This window comes from Gekko japonicus, unplaced genomic scaffold (assembly GCF_001447785.1).
Source record: "Gekko japonicus isolate JY-2015 unplaced genomic scaffold, Gekko_japonicus_V1.1 scaffold183, whole genome shotgun sequence".
In the NCBI taxonomy this organism is placed as follows: domain Eukaryota; kingdom Metazoa; phylum Chordata; class Lepidosauria; order Squamata; family Gekkonidae; genus Gekko; species Gekko japonicus.
In genome coordinates, this window is record NW_015175361.1 from 158,429 (window position 1) to 180,354 (window position 21,926).

Consider the following 21,926-nt stretch of genomic DNA (forward strand, 5'->3'; position numbering starts at 1 on the left):
AGCAATTTTTTAAAAAATGTACGGAAGTCTTAAAGAGGTTTAAAAATATTTCCCAACTAGATCTGACAAGATTTCTGACAGGTAGGCAGCTGAAATGTTGTCAAAGTACTTCTAGGCCAAGTATTTATGATAGCATCTGTGGTGGAACCTTTTGTAGTTACAGGGCAGAGCTGAAATGTAAGTTTTAAGGCACACTAAAGTGATGCGAGGATGGAGAGATTGTGGTGGTGCTAATGGTGGTGGGGAAGGCAAAATTCCCTCAAGTGCAGCAGTAGCCTCAGATGAAAAGGATAATATATGTCTGAGCTCACAGTCTGATTTCCTTTTGTCTTTATTGAGAGTGTGTTTGCTTGAAACTACTTGTCCACAATAATCCCACCACCAGTAGAAGGGAAGGGGACCCTCAATATGGGATGTGCAAATAAATCTGAGAGGAGCTGGAAAAAAACAGGGCAGAGGAAAAGAATGGATGATTTATGGTCTCCCTGGGAAGTCCTTTCCACTCCCCAGATCTGTCACATCCAGAATACCTCCTTCTCCCACACCTATAACCTATTTTAGGGTGTGGTCACACGTGCCAGATAACGCGGGGGGAGAAGCGAAGCATTTTGTGCCGTATCAATTTGACCCGCCACAGCATGATCAGACGCAGCGGTGAGTGAATTGGGTTTTTCCTCTGCCGCATGTTTCCGGATGCGCTCCAAGGGATCAGTGACACAATGGGAGCGCGCCAGAGCGATCACACGAGAAAGGCCATCTGCGGCCCATCACAAACCTGTTTGCTACTGCCCTTTCCCCGGTATTCTTTTACTCCACGTCTTCGGCGGAGCGAAATGGGTTGGCGACGGGTGCGGGATGCTTGCGCCTGGAAAATCTGCCCATCATTCGTGCGTATCGCATGGCTACTTCTGCGTGTGAACGGGACCTTACATGGGCTTATGGACTTCAAAGCAGTGGTATAAACTGGATACCTCTTCAAAGTCCCCAATGCTGCAACAACTTTCACAGTTGGTAATTAAGGCTACCCTCTAAAATTTATTTCCAAAATGGCTATTTTTATTCCAAACAATTCCCATTCTTCAAAACCAAAATATCTTCAAGGAACTGGAGCAAGCGTTATCAAAATTTATTTGGCAAGAATAAGACTGAAAGCTCTTCAAGATACTAAAGAAAGGGGGGGCTTTGGCCTACCTAACTGGAACCTTTATTATAAAGCAGCTGCATTAACATGGATTAAAGATTGGGTCACACTGGAAGATAAGAGAATACTGAAACTGGAAGGCCACGACCTTCAATTAGGGTGGCATGCATTCTTATGGTATGGGAAAGTGTGTCCATAAATATTTCAAGCAGCACTGGATACGGGCATCTTTAATGAAAGTATGGGGAAACATACATAAGCATTTTTATATAAAAATCTCAAAATTGACTGTTCCACTAGAAGCCATTACACTCCCAACTGCATACCAGGAAGAATTACCAAGAAGGTATTTGGATATATTGGACTCCGAAGATAGTTTGAAACCATTAAAAGACCTACCATGGTGGCAAAGAGCGCAAATAGAATCCAGATTTACTAAAGACAAGAGAATCGGATTTTATAAAAACCTTATAGAGATTGAAAAGATTGACATCTATGGATCAGAAGCTTTTACGAAGACTTTATGTGTTGTTACTTGATGATTTAATGGTGGATGAAATAGTAAAAGGGAATATGATTCAATGGGGGCAGAATATTGGGCATACTGTTAAATTAGAGCAGTGGGATCAAATATGGAAGAAAAATATTAGGATTACGAAAGCTATTCCGTATAAAGAAAATGTATATAAAAATGTTTTATAGATGGTATGTAACAACTGAAAGGTTAGCTAAAATTGACCCGAAATGTTCTAATAAGTGTTGGAAATGTGAAAATAAGGTTGGCTCATTTTACCACATGTGGTGGCATTGTAAAAGATCTAAGAAATATTGGGTAATGGTACACGAAATCTTGCAAAAGGTACTAGGTACTGTAGTACCATTTACACCAGAGGCTTTGTTGATGAATATTCTACCTGATAATTCTAACAAAGATGATCGCTATTTGATTGTTTTTTTAACTACAGCTGCAAGAATTCTCTATGCAAAATATTGGAAATTACCGGAGATACCAACAAAACGAGAACTTGTAAACAAAATCTTGGAGGCTGCAGAATTGGATAAATTGACTTTATTGATAAAAGGGGCAACAGATTCAACATTCCAGAATACTTGGTCACGGTTCTATAACTGGTATGATAAACATATGTAGCCAAGCTTGCAAGAGACAGACTAAGAGTTTACTAAATGAAATATATACCTGTTAGGATGATAGAGACAGAAAAGTTGCTTACACAGTTCATGAGAAATTGTTATTAAGGTGGAATAGGCATCAGTACAAATATTGGTAAAAATGAAAATAACCTACATGTATCTGTTCGTACGTTAGTATGTATGTATATGTTATGATTGTTTGTGTATGTTATGCGAAAAATGTAATAAAACCCTGCCTCTTTGGGAGCAGTTATTAAAACAAAATTTAAAAAATTATTTGAATTGGATGAATATTAATAAACTGAAGCAACTACACCATTTCCTGAAAGCTTTCTTGGCCACCTATAAAAATGAAATCTTCAACTTTCCCCATAACTTTTTATTTAACACATTATTTAAAAATACATACATGGGGAAGGCTTGTGGTTAGTCAATGGTTTCCAAGGTAGCCATTTTGTAGGGACAGCAATTACTTTTTATCAAAATTCCAGATGTGTCTGTAAGGTCAACAAGAGTATTTACTAACAGTGTGTTTGCTTGCATTACCTCTAGGTAATACTACAAAGAGGCTTGACCACGATTTTGGTTCAATATGACAAATACTGTCAGTCAATGGTCATTTTTGTGATTGAAAGACTCATGTAGGAAACAAACTATATTGTTTAGTGCTAGTAAAGTTATGCAAGTGTATGTCAACAATATTCAATAGATTAAACAGTTCTCCTTAGTTTTTATTTGAAACCATAGGGACAACCCAAACATAAATCTTGTTTTCAATTACATGAAACAAGCACAGCAACCACAAGAGAGAAGAGTTGAAATACAGCAGTAGTGATACAGCAGGATACAGGGTGCCTATTTCTAAGTGGTGAGGAAGAGTGTGTGTGACAGATATAATTAACCCCAGATTCTTCAGGGTGGGGGAGCAGATATCTTTCACTCCTGCCCTTCTCAGGTGAGATAATGCTTCTATTAAAAAAAAGAAAGAAAGATATGCCACCACAAAATAAGGGAATTCTTGACTTAACAGAGTATTTCAAATAAGCAACCTATTAACAATATTTCACCAGATTTACAACATTAGTATTGCTGAAACCTCAGCAACACAAAACAAAAGCAGTATTTCAGGGGGAAATTTACAAGGAAAGCGGGGACTGCATTTCCTATTGGCTGTTACTGTCTACTTGAGAAAATAAGCTTTTTCAGTAGGTTAAAAATCTGATAAGAGGAAATGTTACGTTCTATGATGATTTAAGGCAGCTGAAAGGGGCAGGATAGAGGTCTGTAGTATTTATTTAATTGGATTTTAACTACCCTCCGCTGCCAGAGCAACTACTGCTGTCCTCAATCGAATGCCTGGCAGAACACCTCTACCTTACAGGCCCTGCGGAACTGTAACGTGTCCCGCAGGGCATGGATGCTATCTGGACATCCCTCAGGCCAGGGACCACCAATAGATTCTACCAAGCACAGTGGTCTTCTGGGGAGTATACCAAGAGATGTGGTCCCGAAGATACACGGGTCCCAGACCATTAAGGGCCTTAATAGTCAACATCAAAACCTTGATCCTTTTCCTGCATTGTGCAGGGGGTTGGACTAAATGATCCTGGGGGACCCTTCCAACTCTATGATTCTATGATCTGGTACTCCACCGGAAGCCAATGCAGCTCATGCAGCACAGGACGGATATGTGCTGTAAGCATAGTCCTGGTAAGGACTTGTGCAGCTCTGTTCTGTACCACCTGGAGTTTCCAGATCAGCCTCAAGGCGAGTCTAATCTGGAGGTAACTGTTGTGTGGATTACTGTGGCTAAATCAGAAAGAGACAAGTAGAGGGCCAGTTGCCTGACCTGACACAGCTGAAAAACCACCAGTATGCCGACATTTGTGACTTGGGCCTGCATTGTTAGAGAGGCATCCCAGGATCACACCCAAGCCAGGCCTTTGGGGCCGCCGCCACTGTTATAGGAATGCCAACTGACATCATTTGGCTTAGAGCCCTCACCCGCTGGACCCCTAATAACTGCCCGAGCCGATTCCCCCTTATATGATGGCTGAAGGACTTTACAGCATCTGAAGCAGAGCCAATTCCCCCCTTTATGGCATCTGAAGGAGTTTACAGTATCTGAAGCAGACCAGCAATACCGACGCATAAGACTAGCACTTTATTATTATACTTGGTTTTAATATAGTATTTTAAAGTTGTATTTATTATCCATATGTAATTTGGAATTTTATCTGTTGTTAGCCGCCCTGAGCCGGTCTCAGCCAGGAGGGTGGGATAAAAGTTTAATAAATTAATTAAAAAATAAGCAAGCTCCTGATGTTTTGTGCCAATCTTAAAGGCACACACCATCAAGAACCGGGAGTTGGCATCCCAAACCTGAGTCCCCATATCTCAGCCACAGAACCTGTGTCTTAGAAGGATTCAATCTCAGCCAGCTCTGTTTCAACCATCCCACTGCAGCCTCCAGCCCCTCAGCCAAATTTACCGGGGCGGTATCCGGCCAGCTGCCCATCAACAGGTGGAATACGACTCAGTTTCAAGGTATTAGTGTGGACTTTTAAGGCCTTGAGCAGTCAGGGACCCATGTATCTTCAGGACCACCTCCTCCAATATGTCCCCAAAAGAGTGCTGAGATCAGCTGATAACAACTTACTGGTGATCCCAGGCCCTAGGGAGGTCTGGCTGTACTCAACTAGGGCCAGGGCCTTTTCAGTCCTGGCCCTGACCTGGTGGAACTCTGCCGAACAACATCAGAGCCCTGCAGGACCTGATGCAATTCCACAGGGCCTGTAAGGCAGAGATGTTCTACCAGGCTTTTAGTTGAAAGCAGCAACGGTTAAGGCTGGCACCCTCTTTTTCTACCTACGGCCCCACGGCCCCTTCCCTGCCTTGTTGCGCACAGAGCACTGCAGCTGGCAAAAAGGGGTTGATTACCATCTGAACTGGTCATTTTATTAGTGTACTGCGATAATTTTATTACGTTGGTTGTATTTTATCTGTTTTAAGGCTGTAAATCGCCCAGAGCCCACTTGCGGGGTTGGGCAATAGAGAAATCTAATAAATAAATAGATAGATAGATAAATGCTGGGTGTCATCAGCATACCGGTGACATCCCAGCCTGAAACTCTGCACCAGTTGGGCGAGGGGGCGTATGTAGATATTAAATAACATCGGGGCTAGAACTGCCCCCTGAGCAGCCCCACATACTAAAGGGTATCTAGGTGACACCCTCTCTCCCTGTGCCACACTCTGTCCCTGACCTTGGAGAAATGAAGTAAGCCACTGCAAGGCTACCCCACGGATTCTGATGGCGGTGTGGCAGTGGGTCAAAAGATCATGATCACCCATGTTGAACACTGCTGTATGATCCAATAGTAACAGCAGCGCTGATCCACCTCGGTCCAGCTGCCTGCGGAGCTCATCTGTGTGGGTGACCACTGTGGTCTCTGTCCCATGGTTGGGATGGAAGCCAAACTGGAATGGGTCCAGGGCCAACATATCATCCAGGAAACTCTGAAGCTGCTCTACAACTGCTCTCTCAATTACCTTACCCAGAAACAAGAGATTCAAAATTGGGCAGTAATTGGAACGATCCAAAGGTTCCAAGATTGTCTTCCTTAAAAGCACTACAACCACAGCCTCCTTCAACCCCTCTGGATAGACCCTCGAGTCCAGGGACAGATTGATAATGTCTATCAGGGGACTCTGCATCCCATCACCGCCAGTTTTCACTAGTCATGAGGGACACAGTTCCAAGAGGCATGTGGTCGGCTTCACAGCACCCAGGATCCTGTCAACATCAGGAGAGTCAGCTGAAGCTGTCAAGTACTGAACACAAAGATGGCCAAGGGGCCTCTAGTTCCCTTACTGTATCAATGTTGGCTGGGTGATTGTGGCGGAGCAACAAGACTTCCTCCAAAAAAAGCTTGCAAATATCTCACTGCTAATGGTCAAATTCTAGTTATCTTGGGTTCTCTCCGTGAGAGAAGTTAAGGATCTAATTACCCTAAACAGTTATGCTGGGTGAGAGCTAGTGGATGCGATGGAGACTGTATAAAGCTCCTTCCTAACAGCCTTCACCACCACCTCATAGGATTTCATAAATGTCCTATAAGATGTTCTTGCAGCTTCATCGCGAGTTCACCGCCAAAGTCGCTCTAATCGTTTAAGTTCCCGTTTCATCCCCCTGAGTTCCTAAGTGTACCAAGGGGAAATTTTAGAGCTGAAATGAAGAAGACATTGGGGGGGTGATTTCATCCGTGGCTTCAGAGAGTCCTCTATCAGCTCATCCAATGAATCACCAGGGTCCATCAGATTCCACAAAGAATTCTGAAACCCAATTGGGTCCATTAGTCTCTGCAGACGAGCATAAATCCGCTCACCGCCTATACAGGAGACTGAATACTCAAATGAGCCTTCAGAGCAAGATGACCATGTCACTTCATCTTTAGCAGTTAGTACACATGCAAATTATCAGTTTATTAAAATCTGGCAGGATAGTTTATTGCAAATTTGATTACAAAACTCCCCTCCCAAAAAAAAATTACTTTTGTTGTCGTTTATTCATTACTTCATTTATACACCACCTTTCTCCCCAAAAGGGAGGCCAAAGCAGCTTACATCATTCTGTTCTTCATTTTATCCTCACAATAACCCTGTGAGGTAGTAGGCTTGGCTGAGAATATGAGTGGTCCACTCAGGATATCTGGCAAGACTGATTCAGCCCCATCTTCGTAGGGCTTTCATGCTAGCACGGTTCGACGTACTTCCCTCAGCTGTTCTATCGGGAAGGTTCAACAAAATTCCCTATAAAGATAGATTGTGCCCCTGTGGGATGGGGGAAATCGAATCCATTGGACATGTGCTATTGTACTGTAAATTCCACTGTGACATCCGTGTTGTTTATATTGAACCTGTGTTGGACCCCCTTTTGGGCCAATCTGATGAGCATAAAATTAGTTCTTTATTGTCTTCGCATAATATAGAAATTCTGGATCCTGTAGCAAATTTCTTTTATGAGGTATCTAGGAGGAGAGGCTCATATTAAGGCAATTTGGAATGTGATACCCCTCCAGCCTATCTTGAGGCTCTATGCTGCATGTGTATTTGTATTTGTATTTGAGTGGTCCAAAGTCACCCGGCTAGCTTCAATGGCTGAGTGGAAATTCAAACCTGGGTCCCCCAGATCCTAGTCCAACACTCCAACAACTATACCACACTCGCTTAACTGGCTTGGAATTTAAAGCTAATTGGGGAGGGACTGTGGCTCAGTGGCAGAGCACCTGCTTGGCATGCAGAAGGTCCCAGGTTCAATCCCTGGCATCTCTGGTTAAAAGAGCTGGCAGTAGGTGATGTGAAAGACCTCTGCCTGAGACCCTGGAGAACTGCTGCCAGTCTGAGTAGACAATACTGATTTTGATGGACCAACAGTCTGAATCAGTAGACAATAATTTCATGTGGCATGAAGCTTTACAGAATGGTTTAAGCAACTAACAGGACAGTCCACTGTAGTCAGTCCTTACACCTAAATTGTGCTATTTCAATCAAACCTAATAAACACTGACGTATACTATGGAGTACAATGGGTTGTCACATCAGGTACTTCAAATGGCATCACCAACCCATGAGATACAATAGATACTTAGGGCACCATACAGGCAGTTCAGGATGCAAAGTTATTTAAAAACTTCTTGCCTTAATCATAATGACATCCAGAACATGGACAGCAAACCTGCAAGGAGTTATGAAGCCATTAAGCTATGCATTCTGTGATTTATTATTTCAGCATTGGAAATTCATTTTCCCTACTACAAATGTGAGACAGAACCATAATGCCATATTCTTTTGAAATGTATTGGGGTTGCTCAATGTAGACCTCCCCATGAAGCTAATAGTTCACAGGGTTCCACAGCACCAAGAAGTCACTCTCCTGGAGTCAGAAAGGACTGCTGGGAAGAGGGAACAAGTGGGCAAGGGTCATGCTGTTAACAAGCTGCTGAATCCAACCCATTATTCTAAAAAGCAGACCACAGTAGTTTCCTTCCCTTATCAGGACAACCCTGATCTACAGTTTGAAAACCACTGATCCATATGCTAGTCCCTCTGCACTGAGTTCAATACTGTCCCTTACAGTGATTCATTGGAACCTAGACATGGAACCCAGGAAACACCCAGAGGCTGGTTTACATCCTCCTGAGTCCTGCATAAACTGGACTACTAGTATGGTCAGAACGGGATTACTTTGGACATCATGCTCACAAGACTGGGTACATGACTATGTTGACACATTCACAAAGTGAACATACTGAAATGGTTATGAGAACTAGCCCTTCACACGCTGCCATATTCAGCATGGCACAGTGGAGAGTGTCAGACTAGGGCCTTGCAAGACCTGGGTTCAAATCCACACTTCTCCCATAGAAGCTCTCTGAGTGACCTTGGGCCCGCCTGACCTACCTCATGGGGTTTTTGTTGTGAGAGAATGGAACAGGAGACAACAATGTTCTAAGCTGATTTGAGTCCCAAGAGGGAAGAAAAGCAGAATATAAATTGTCAAAGGACCTTAAGGTCAAGGTCTTTCTTAAGGCTGATGGGTTGATCAAGACAAACCAAAAAGAGCTGAAATGTGAGTCCATACACCCCAGGGTACCACTACCACCAGTCCCCTTACTACCCTGACAGCCAGAGACCAAGGGACAAAGCCTTTAGGACACCAGTCAAATCTGCAAGGTAGGATATCTACAAAGTTAGTCCCAAAAGAACAACTTTTGAGTCCAGTGGCACCTTTAAGACCAACAAAGTTTTTAAAAGCTTTCATGTGCTTGCACACTTCTTCAGATACAGTGAAACAGAATTTCCTCAACCATTACATATAGGTGTGGGGGGGGGTTAGTTGACAGGAAGGGCTAGTTGAAGTCAAGATGCTTAAGTAACTGGGCAATTATAGCTGAGAGTGGATTAAGGCAGTTGGTAAGATCTGTGAATGTCAGTAAATTAGCATACGAATAACAAGAGTTAACAAACAGATAGAAAAACAAAGTTTGAGTCAAGTGGCAACTCCAAGACCAACAAAGTTCAATTCTGGATATAAGCGAGAACTGAGACACTTAGTGTGTGCAGATGCACACTCCTTCAGATATATTGGAACAGATTTCCTCAAATGTTACACATAGGTACCGGGGGAAAGGTAGTAGCCAGGAAGGGCTAGAGTCAAGATGCATAAGTAGCTGAGCAATACATACAGCTAAGGTTGGAATAACACATTTGGGAAGACTGTGAATAGCAGCAAATTGGTATACAGATAATAAAGGAGTTAACAACAGATGTGTTGGCACCCTTAAGACCAACAAAGTTTAATTTGGGGGTATAAGTGAGAATTTAGTGACTTAACATGTCTCGTGAGATAAGAACCCGATACTTCTGTTAAGCTCTAGGGGTGCCATTGTCCTGTAATTCAGTAATTTTCCCTTCCAGTCTGTTTCTGAAATTCCTTTGCAATAAAACAGCTACTTTGAGGTCCCCCATTGAGTGCCCTGGCTGACTGAAATGTTCTCCTACAGGTTTCTCAGTTTTGTGATTCTTGATAATCTAATAATAATAATCATCTTTCAATTTATTGATTGCTCAATCCTTGCAGAGCTGCCGGCTCTGAGCGATTTACAGTTACTCATGTGTTGACACAGGACTAACAATGATGGGGGTAAGGACAACATATATCATTTTTAATCACACACACTTTGCAGTCGACAGGGAGTTTGGTCAGCTGTAAGCATCAGACGTGTTCCGGCAGCATTCTTTAGTCGGCGTAGCTTGATGTTGTCAGCATTTTTCTCAGTCGCAGCGCACCACTGCCATCATCTGTCCGGAATGTCCCACTGCAGGCTTTTCTTTGATGCTGCGTAGATCTCTCTCATCTTTTTGATCTTACGCGCGGACCTTCCGTTTGTCGGCTAACACTTCCCACTTGGGGGGTTAAGTGTGCCCACCCTCTCTAAGGAGTGGTACCCATTTTATCTACTCGCCGAAGCTTTCAAACCGCTGGGTGGACGGCGAGCTGGGGACACGGCTGGTAGCTCACACCAGTGCGGGGCTCGAACTGACAGCAGTCCTGTTCAGCTCAGATGTTTAACTAGAGGATAAATCCCCTGTGCCACCGCTCCCCTGTCAGATTTGTGTCCATTTATCCTTTGGCATATGGTTTGACCTCTTTGTCCTACGTAGAGAACTGAAAGACATTGTTGGCATTTAATGGCATATACAATGTTGTTGTTGTTGTTATTATTATTATTATTATTATTATTATTAACTTTCCATTTATAGACCGCTCACCCCCTAAGGGCTCTGAGCGGTTTACATTGTACAATTATTAATTACATTACCTTACTAGGGCCAGACACACAATGAGGGGAAGGGACTACCTATCAGGCACCCATGGCAAGGTCTTAGTTGTTGTTGTTTCTTACGGAGGTTCTTCAATCCGGGCGATGAGAAAGTGAATAAGCCTGAAATGGTGTGGTTGATGTTGTTAAGTCCAGTGACTGTGTTGTCTGGGTATATGTGGCTGCAAAGTTGGCATCTGGGTTTATTGCAAGCTCTGGTACCAGTGTTCATGTTCAAATTAGATGTTGTATTTCTATGGGTGAGGAGATGTTTGAGATTGGAGGCTGTTTGTGCACAAGAAAAGGTTTGCCCCCAGTTAGTCCAAAGTAGCTGTAACCAATATGGGCTAAAATACTGGATTCAGATTGAAGCACCAAAACCCAAGAAAACAACAAAAGTATAATTAAGATTTATTAAAAGATTGTGCAGGGATGTACAATAAAAGAGCAGTGAACTGTGAGGATATAAATAATAAAGCTAAATACCTAACCTAAGCACTTTAACATGCATCGGTTCTAAATCCAGATGTTACCCTTGACAAGACAGAGTCCAACAGTTTCAAAGTCCAAATCAAACAGGTGCTCCAGCAAACACGGCCCACCTAGAATCAAAAGGTGTTCCAAAGCTAGATGTAATCCAAACAAATAATATGTTGTCTGTATACCAAAGTGAAGAATATTTATGATTAATGGCCTGCATTGGCCTGATTCTAGCTGACCAATCAAATGCATGGCCAGTGATGTAACTTGACCAGCCATTCGTGTTGCTAACCAGATGACTTAACAATCAGGTGACTTGCCTATGAGACCAAATACTCTGCAGCTGTATAGGGTCCAATTAAGCAAGGCCCTTATTTTAGCAAAATGGAATGCATAGGTCCACGCCTAGAGGCCTTGAAACAGCAAGACTTAATGGTCCACCCAGCACCTGCGACAACCTCCCGTCGCCTTATATCTCTCTCTGAAGCTACAGTTAGCTTGACCTTGGTTTCTCAAAGAAGAGGAAAATGCCCATGATGTTTGCTTAGGCCTCAGCCTGAACCATTGTTTGAATTTAGCAAGAGACTGCTCAAAGGAACCTGACTCTTGACATAAATTAATGAAAATGCAGACAATTATAACACAGTAACAGACATGTAGATTTTTAGAGCTGTAAGTAGTAATAATTCGGTCCCTACTTAAGGACCAAATGCAGTTTCTGTACTGAAGCATATCAGCAGATATTCAACTAATTTCAATAGGCATAAGCAAATTTTCTTGTCAGGGAGAGGCAGTTATTACACCTGGAAAACACATCCTCTTTGCTACAGGGTCCAGTTGTTAAAATACATGGGGAGGGGCTACCTAGCTTCCCAGACCAGCCCTGCCTGGCTAGCAGGTAGCAGGGCTTTGTTGGAACTCACAGGTGAGCCCCTCTTTTTAAAAAACTTAAGAGTTTTAAAACCCCTTTATTTGATTCCAGAGCCTTCATGACAAAACATTCTTCATAGGGAGCAAAAGAATCAGAATGACATAACATAGCAGAACCCCCGGAACAAACCATATGCCAAGATGACTTACCCACCCCCATAGCAAGAAACAAGCTAGCCATTATTCACATTGCCCATGACACACATAACAAGCACCAAGATTCTTTCTTCCTCCACACCCACTTGGGCATGCTCCCTTTACCCTTCCACATACTGGGCGGAGAAAGAACTGGCTCAGAACATGGCCCAGCTTCTGCGTCTCTTCAGCAGCCATAAAAAGCCAGCCTGAAGGAACTCAAGTCCATAGATGCTTTGATGACAACCAGTGCAGAGAATCTCAGCTGTGAAGGTGCTGTAAGCAGTTAAGTGCACAGGAACAAAAAGAGTTCCATGAATCCTTCCCCACCTCACTGATAAGAACACTGCAGTGGATCCCACCAGCTTCTCCCCATTCAGTACCTTGCAGTGCAGGTATACTGGAAAAGAATAGGAATGGGTACGGATTGAGGCCAAAAGTACCACTACTGAGTCCAACCCTTTGAGGTACAAATACAAAGGAGAGGGAAGGTAGCTCCATATCTCCCCCTCTCTACTGAGCAAGCTGCTCCCCCCTACACTTAAGAAATGTAAGTCTACAGTCTGATATATATAAAGCCCAAACGCATTGGCACGTTCCAGCTCTCCCATTGGCTGTGGGCTGGGTCCACTCCTCTCCCCCACCCACTGCCAGCCTGGACACTCTTCCTGACAGAATAAACTGCCAACACAGTTGGTTCTCCTGATGAAGACACTTCTCCTGCTTGGCTCCTGAGGGGCTAACTGTTCCCTCAGTGACTGTTGCTAGGCAACCAAACTTGGTTCTGTCAGTAAAAAGACAAAGTCAGGAGGCCCATTCCGGGTCTACTTTGGCCTTGGTGGGGAACTCATTGGGGCCAGTCCTGACTAGGGTTGCCAGCTCCAGGTTGGGAAATTCCTGGATATTTTGTGATGGAGTCTACAGAAGCCAGAGTTTGGGGACGGGAGAGGCCACAGCTGAATAGAATGCTATAGAGTCCACCCTCCAAAGCAGTTATTTTCTCCTGAGGAACCATTGCTGCCAATTTCCAAGTGAGGACTGGAGATCACTCAGGATTAAAACTGCTCTCCAGACGGCAGAGATGAGCTGCCCAGGGGAAAACGGCTGCTTTTCAGGGTGGACTTCAGGGTGTTATTATACCCTGCTGAAGTAACTTCCCTCCTGCTTGGGTCCCCAGTGCAGAGAAAAAATACTTTTCCTAGGTAGAAGCTGCAGGTGGGGGAGGAGATGGAAAGCTGAAGTCAGAGGGACAGATAACGGTATGTTGATGGTTTGCTGTGAAGGAGATAGGGTTGCCAACTCCAAGCTGGGAAATTCCTGGAAATTTGAGGGGTGGAATCTGGAGAGGGTGGAGTTTGAGGAGAGATGGGACCTCAGACAGGTACTTTTCACCCTCCAAAGTAGTTATTTTCTCCTGGGGAAACACTGTTGTGAATCTCCAGGAGACGGCTGGAGATCACTCAGAATTAAAACTGCTCTTCAGATGACAGAGATCACTTCCCCTGGAGAAAACGGTAAGCTCTGTGTCATTATACCCTGCTGAGGTCACCACAGCAAATTGACACTGAGTGCCCAAGGCCAGGGCAGCCGCCCAGAGCCTCCTTCTAGAGCTCGTATTTATTTCCACAACGGGTCTTATGCCTAGTTTTAAATAATGCCATAAGCACATTACAAAAGTGATGAATGAATGTGCCCATAGTATTACAAACAATTCCTCAGTCAACGGTATTTCAGATTAGCCATACTGAATCCATTTTAATTAGAGGCTAAAATATTTCTATACCACCTCTCAAGCTGAGTCTTAATAGCAAGGGAAGGGTGGGAAATCAAAGTATTAAGAACAATCCTTTTAATTAGGAAATACAATAAATGTAACTAACCAGATTATTTTAGCATACAAGCCACAAAGATTTAAAAGACATTCACATTCATACGTATGACATGCTATACATGCTCTAGCAGGAAACCACTCTGACCTGGATAGCCCAGGCTAGCCTGATTTTGTCAGATCTTGGAAGCTAAGCAGGGTCGGCCCTGGCTAGTATTTGGAGGGGGACCTCCAAGGAATACCAGGATTGTGAGGCAGAAGCAGGCAAGGGCAAACCACCTCTGAAAATCTCTTGTCTTGAAAACCTTACAGGGTCGCCATATGTTAGCTGTGACTTGCCAGCACTTTCCACCACCAGCAGGAACTGCCTTAAGCCCCAACTGCCAGAGAGGTGGAAATTTTTAAGCTTTCTGAAAATGAGGACACAATTTCTGTATCTTCTACCAGATACCACTACATGAGGAGAAAGAGGGAGAGGAGGAAGAAGAAAAAAAGCTTGGATTTATACCCTGCCCTTCACTACCCGAAGGAGTCTCAGAGCGGCTTACAATCCCTTCCCCTTCCCCTCCCCACAACAGACACTGTGTGAGGTAGGTGGGGCTGAGAGAGCTCTCTCGAGAACTGCCCTTGAGAGCACAGCTCTGAAAGAACTTATGACTGACCCAGGGTCACACCAGCAGCTGCATGTGGAGGAGTGGGGAATCAAACCCGGTTCTCCCAGATTAGAGTCCATGCTCCTAAACACTACACCAAACAGGACAATCATGGGCACACCACATTGCCCCATGGATTATACAAGCGAAATGCTACCTTTGGAACTTTCTTACTTGAAAAAATTCATGCAAGAAAAAAAGTTGTCTTTGCCTTAACACTTTCCATTTTAGCTTAATATTTGATTTAAACAAATGAACAAATATTGTTACATGATTAAATTCTACTTGGCACAGCACATACATGAAGCTGAGCAGTGGTTTACATACTACATGTCACTGTTAAAGGTGTATAAAAAAGCACCATTATATAATTTTTATTCCGTTACATATTTTCATAACTAGGCAAGGATCACATAACCAGACTGTTCCTAAATAAATACTTTTTAAACAAAACTGTGACATGATTATAGAAATCATTAGAGTAACTGTAAGTTACAAAGATCAAGAAGGGTAGCCATGTTAGTCTGTATGTAGTAAGAAAGAGCAAGAGTCCAGTAGCACCTTACAGACTAACGAAATTTGTGACAAGATATGAGCTTTTGTGAGTTACTGAACAAGTGACCTTTTGAAAAGAAAAGTCCTTTTGTGGATGAAAAACTGGCTCATTAATAGGAAACAAAGAGTGAGTATAAATGGGCAATTTTCTCAGTGGAGGGTGGTAAGCAGTGGGGTACCACAGGGATCAGTACTTGGTCCGATGCTTTTTAACTTGTTCATTAATGATTTGGAGTTCGGAGTAAGCAGTGAAGTGACTAAATTTGCAGATGACACAAAGTTGTTCAGGGTGCTGGTGAGAACCAGGGAGGATTGCGAGGCACTCCAAAGGGATCTGTCGAGGATGAGAGAGTGGGCATCAACGTGGTAAACGGGGTTCAGTGTGGCCAAGTGCAAAGTGATGCACATTGGAGCCAAAAATCCTAACTATAAATACATGTTGATGGGGTCCGAACTGGCAGAAACTGACCAAGAGAGAGATGTTCGAGTCGTAGTAGATAACTCACTGAAAATGTCGAGACACTGTGTGACTGCAATAAAAAAGGTCAACGCTATGCTGGGGATTATTAGGAAGGGGATTGAAAATAAATCAGCCAGTATCATAATGCCCCTGTATAAATCGATGGTGTGACCTCATTTGGAGTACTGTGCACAGTTCTCGTCACCACACCTCAAAAAGGATATTATAGCATTGGAAAAAATGCAGAAAAGGGCAACTAGAACGACAAAAGGGTTGGAACACTTTCCCTATGAAGAAAGGTTAAAACGCTTGGGGCTCTTTAGCTTGGAGAAACGACAACTGAGGGGTGACATGATCGAGGTTTACAAGATTATGTATGGGATAGAGCAGGTAGAGAAAGAAGTACTTTTCTCCCTTTCTCACAATACAAGAACTCGTGGGCACTCGATGAAATTGCTGAGCAGTTGGGGTAGAACAGATAAAAGTACTTCTTCACCCAAAGAGTGATTAACACATGGAATTCACTGCCACAGGAGGTGGTGGAGGCTAGAAGCATGGACGGCTTCAAGAGGGAATTAAATATATGGAGCAGAGTACCATCAGTGGCTATTAGCCACAAGGTATAGATAGGAACTCTCGGTCTGGGGCAAATGATGCGCTGTATTCTTGGTGCTTGGGGGAGAGGCAACAGTGGGAGGGCTTCTAGTGTCTTGGCCCCACTGGTGGACCTCCTGATGGCACCTGGTATTTTTGGCCACTGTGTGACAGAGAGTTGGACTGGATGGGCCATTGGCCTGATCCAACATTGGCATCTCTTATGGTCTTATGTTCTTGCTCTTTTCTACTGTAATTTAGAAAGTTCTACTCTCAGGATTATTTTATCACTCATTAGGGTTGTATCTTTTAAAAATAAAAGCATGTCATTAACTCCCAGAACACAAACAAGGACTCTTTGTAGGCTCAGAATACAAAAGGTCAAGAGGGGGACTGATTATGATGATGGAGAAAATCAATGATAAAGTACTTCAATCAGATCTCTATCCTAGGAGAACGTCATTCAAACAGAAATAGTTTCCCTTCTTTGAGCATATACTCGCCAAGATCTACTACCTTCTAATCTAGTATACAGACAAATGTTTTCACTTTAACCTGGTTTTCTTTATCATTAACTTTTATCTTACTACTTTATTACTTTTTATTTCTTTTTTCATTTACTTATTATTTCTTTTCCCTCTTCATTTCCACAGGTGTAGAGTCAAGCAATCTTAATCAAAGTGCCTCAAGTGCACCACTTCACTTTAGCTTAGCAGCCACACCACTGTTTTACCAGAAGCACTAAATTTAATGTTAGTATTAATCTCATAATATTGATTTATCTTTGGACTATCAATCTCTTCCTGTTAATTGTAATTTCTATATACATCAATAAAAATTTAAAAGAAGAGGTGGACTGACTACTAGAATAAGCCCAACCCACAAACTGCATAGGTCTTTTCAGCCTATTAAGGAATAACTGGTGACTCTATCTGTGTACAAACACTTAAAGCACCAGCCCTCAATAATTTCATATAGATGTGAAATTTTAAAATGTTAAACATTAGCAAAATGTGTGAAGTCTTCCATACAATACAATCAATATTAGTTCTCATTTTTTCTGAACTGTAACACTCCATGTTTGAGTTATTTTGCATATATTTTACATATATTTTACAAATATTTACATATTTGAGTTCTTATTTTTGAACCTATAACTGAATCCAGCAAAAATGAGAAAAACTTGCTATATTAGCATCCTATGATTTTGGCGAAGAGATTTTTGGCACTTTTTAAAATGCTAGCCAAACAAGGAAGGCAAATAGCAGAAAGCTTCTGAAGTCACCTTAAAAAAATGTTACACTCAGCATCAAATCCTATTTAAATTAGAACTGTTCTTTCTGTTGTAATTTAGCAGCAGCTTCAGATTAGACACCCCAATACGTGTTCACATTTTAAACTCACATACTGCTCTAAAACCCCACTGAGAAGGTTTGTCAGTATTTATACCCTGACCTACCCTATGCAAAACAAACAAACAAACAAAAAACAACACAGCACTTCCACCACAACCAATGTCACTTGGGCTGCAGTCACCCAGACTAAATAATCCGTTTCAATCCACTTTCAGTGCACTTTCCAAATGGCTTATACTGTGTGAACTGCCAAAATCCCATTGGAAAGTGCACTGACAGTGGATTATTTAGTGTGTGTGACCGCCGCCTCTATGATTCAAGACAAATATGTTAGAAGCCTAAAAAGCATCAGGCTCTGAAGAAGATCAACCCCTGACCACTGGGGATGTTGCATAAAATCAATTCCAGGTTAATTATACCATGCGCTGCTAAGGGTTCCCAAGATACAAAGTCACTCTGAAAGTCCTAGTCAAAAGGTAGGCGGACACTTCAGAGAAAACGCTGCATGCCACAGAGCTATGCAAACACAGGGTACAGCCTTTCCTGAAAATGCTCATTAAACAGATAATCCCCATCCCATCACACCTGTCCTCCACACCACCCAACCCATCAGCACACCCAATGCCACTCAGAGCACGTCCTGGGCCAGAATCCCTCACTCCTCCATCTGAAGTTTCCTTGCACACCCACCTTCCCCACCCCCTCCTCCCGCTACAGCCAGCACCGTCCCTCCCAAGCCCCGTGTCCCAGCAAACATAAGGAGAGTCCTGCAGGCCCGTAGCCAGGAATTTCTAAGTCGGGGAGGGGGCACTTAGCCACGGGCCTGGAGCCCTGCTGGATCAGACCAAAATCCAGCCTCTCGGGTCGAACAGCGGCCAGGCGCGGAAACTGGCAAGCCTCCTCCTGCTGTTCGCCGCCCCCGCGCCCCCCTCTGAAGAAACACAGTCACACCGCCCGCCCGCCCATCGCACCCTCCCACACGAAGCTCCCTCCTCCGGCCCGGGATCCCCTCACCTGCCTTCTCCCCCTCCCGCCCCTCCCACGCTTGTTGCCCCCGCAGCCGCCTCTGCCCTGCCGCCGGACTCCCACGCAACTGAGCCCTCTCGCCCCATCCTCCCCGGACGCCCACTCGCTGCCGCGACCCTCGCGCCCACACCTCCGCATAACTACACGCCTACGAGACGTTCTCGTCGCTGCCGCCTCCCCCTCAGACCCGCGCTCCTCTCCCGGCCCGGCCTCGCTCTCTTTCTCCCTCCCTCTTCCCTGCCTTCGGTCGCCCGGTACTCACTCAAGCCCAGGCAAATTCCTGTGCGGGAGCCCCGGAGAACAGAGAGCCCCGCGAAGCCGGACCAGCCGCCGCTCCGCCGCTCCCCAGCGCTCGGTCCCGCCCTCTTTTCCTCTCAGCGCTCGAGCTGGGTTCCCCCCCTCCCTCCTCGGAGGAGAAACTTTATTAGTTGCTTCAGTACGCTACAGGAACTGCCTTTTACATCTAGGCGCCTGCGCCGAGTTCTCTTACTGTGACTGAACCAAGCCGGCCTTTGGGCTTGAGGACTACAGTTCCCATAAAGGCGTTGCTTACAAGGAAGCTCGCAAGATGGCCTTGTTTCGCGAGGGGTTCCTGGACCGTGTAGTCGCAGAGCGCCTCTCTGCGTCTCGCGATTACCTAGAAGCCGTTGCACGCTGGGATTTGTATTCCCCGTTCCTCAGCACTGAAGGGGACGTGCTTGGACCTGCAGTAGCTCTACAGGGCTGTTCTATACAAAGGGGAAAACTTTTATTTCGGGAACGATACGGAATTCCCACAATTGGCTTTTCTTGTGGGGCAGACACAAATCCTAGGCCCTGCAGAGGACTAAATTGGAGCGTGATCGCTAACTCCACACGTGTGTGCGTGCCTGTTCTTACGGGTAAACCTTATTGGGACTTTATCAGGTAAAATTAAGAAGAAGAACGATACGGAATTCCCACATTGGCTTTTCTTGTGGGGCAGACACAAACCCTAGGCCCTGCAGAGGACTAAATTAGAGCGTGATCGCTAACTCCACACGTATGTGCGTGCCTGTTCTTACGGGTAAACCTTATTGGGACTTTATCAGGTAAAATTAAGAAGAAAATACAGAATAATCACAGCATAGCCATATCTCTGACCATAAAGTGTGAGTGCTGTTCATAGCACTTAGATTAATACAGTGCGTTTCTAAACAGAGTTACACACTTTTAAGCCCATTGCCTTCAATGGATTTGAAGGGTGTAACTCTGTTTAAGATTGCACTGTAAAAACACACCAGTTACAAAGATACGCCTAAAATCATACTTAGCCATCAGAGATGGGAAGTGAACAGGTCAGACGCAAGAGTCTCCTAGTTGCCTTTTCTAAGAAGACAGCATGCACACAGTCTATAAACTCCGAAGACCTGGAGTTCGAGAGCAGAGGAATTTACAGTTTCAAGTATAATCAGGAAAAAAATAATATATGGGGTGAACTGTGGGGGAAGTGGTATTCATGTGTTTTTTTTCTTCTGTTTATTCCCTTAGGGTTGCCAGCTCCAGGTTGGGAAATTGCTGGAGATTTTGGGGTGGACTTGAGCACCCCTGCTGGAGTGGTTTACTAGGAAGTGATTGGCATCTAATAAGAATGAAAAAAATTAAAAAGCTTTCAAATGTTTCCTAAAAGAGTAAATAAGCTTCTGGAACTAGGGTTACTAGGTCCTACTTTCTTCCTGGGGGGGGGGGGATCTTTGGGCCTTGCCAGGATCTTCTGCTGCGTGTGCAAAGTGCATGCAGTGTACTCACATCACCCAGAAGTGGTGTCATCATGCCACTGATGTCATGCAGCAACGCTCTAGTTTTTGGGCAAAAATCTATGGTTTGAACCCAAATTTACCACAGAGTTTTGACCAAAAACTAGAGGATTGCCATGTGACGTTGGCAGCACAATGACATCACTTCCAGGTGACATCATTGTGCTGTGTTTCGGACCATATGTGGGTGGGGTTTCCCACCCAGGGAGGAGGCAGGGAGGAGCCCAGAAAAGTGGGGGAACCCTCACCCCGACTGGGGGGGCTGGCAACTCTATCTGGAATAGAAGGGAAAGTATTATATGGATTAACCCTCACTGGTATCATTATGTGCATTAGCCAGCAGATGTCTATAGTAGGGATATTTTCAGTCCTTTAGCCATAAAGTATTCGCAAGTGCAATGGAAGTACTGTGTGGACAGGAGGGAGGGTTCTTTTTTTCTTTCCACTCTGCTTTTGCTGGGGAGGGGTTAAAAAAAGAAAATATGTGACTAAGGTCTAAATCTCTCCCAGGTTTTTATATGATAGCAATGACTGATGTTAGGCACATCAGCTATGAAGCTCATGGTAAATGATAATTGTAGCAATAAATTACAGTAATTGTTTTTTTTCCTCTAGAAAGCTGTAGTTAACATTTAAAATACTCCAGCATCTGTGATCCTGGATCAGAGTAGTGCTTTATAGTGAAACTTAAGGGCTACCAGTTCAACCCCCCCCCCCCAATTGCTTCCAGGGCTGAAGGTCTGGCCCACTGATTCTAAAGCTTACACATCTGAGTTGTAACAAAGTGGCATTCACTCTTCTTACCACAGGTCAACCTTGGTACACCCTGACAGGAACTATAATCACTTAATTCCCTTTATATAGTTCATGTATACAAGTTTCCCCCATCTTGCCTACACTATGTTCCTTCTGTATTCAGTTCTGTCCCACATAAGAGCTTCATCTGACAATATATTGCTGTCATGTATATCAACCTGTGACAACAGTTCCCCATGCAGAGTCCTGGGCCCATCGTCCTGCATTGCTACAACACTCTGGCATGACTCATAATGATGAAAGAAAGAAAAAAGTACAAGACTGGATGCAGCAAGATTGTCATTGTGTTTCCTACCCTAAATTCTGCTTTGTTAGTGTTATGAATCACAGGGCCAGGACTTAAATCTAAACAACAACAATATTCCTATATGATCCTATAAGGCAGGGGTGGCGAACAAGTTCGACAAAAAGAGCCAAAATTTTAAACTGTGAGAGTCAGAGAGCCACACCACGCAGTGACCTGCCAAAACAGACAAACACTCACACGACGTGATGACGTAGCCTGGGGGCGGGACTACGCGCTTGGAGATCTCTCCTCAGAGGTCCCTCCTCAGAAGCAGCATAACAAAATCCAAACTTGGCAAACGACGTGATGACGCAGCCTGGGGGCGGGACTATGCGCTCGGAGATCTCTCCTCAGAG

At 44.0% G+C, this 21,926-nt stretch overlaps 1 protein-coding gene across 4 annotated transcripts in view; it reads right to left on the bottom strand.

Moving 5' to 3' along the window:
* The window catches only part of PLEKHA1 (pleckstrin homology domain containing A1), a 56,095-nt gene extending 37,057 nt beyond the window's left edge, over positions 1-19,038 (bottom strand). For all 4 annotated transcript variants that reach the window (XM_015425403.1, XM_015425405.1, XM_015425404.1 and 1 more), the window contains exon 1: positions 18,956-19,038. The gene's annotated coding sequence lies outside the window, so the exon portion shown is untranslated. The remainder of the gene's footprint in view (positions 1-18,955) is intronic.
* Positions 19,039-21,926: the final 2,888 nt, after the last annotated feature.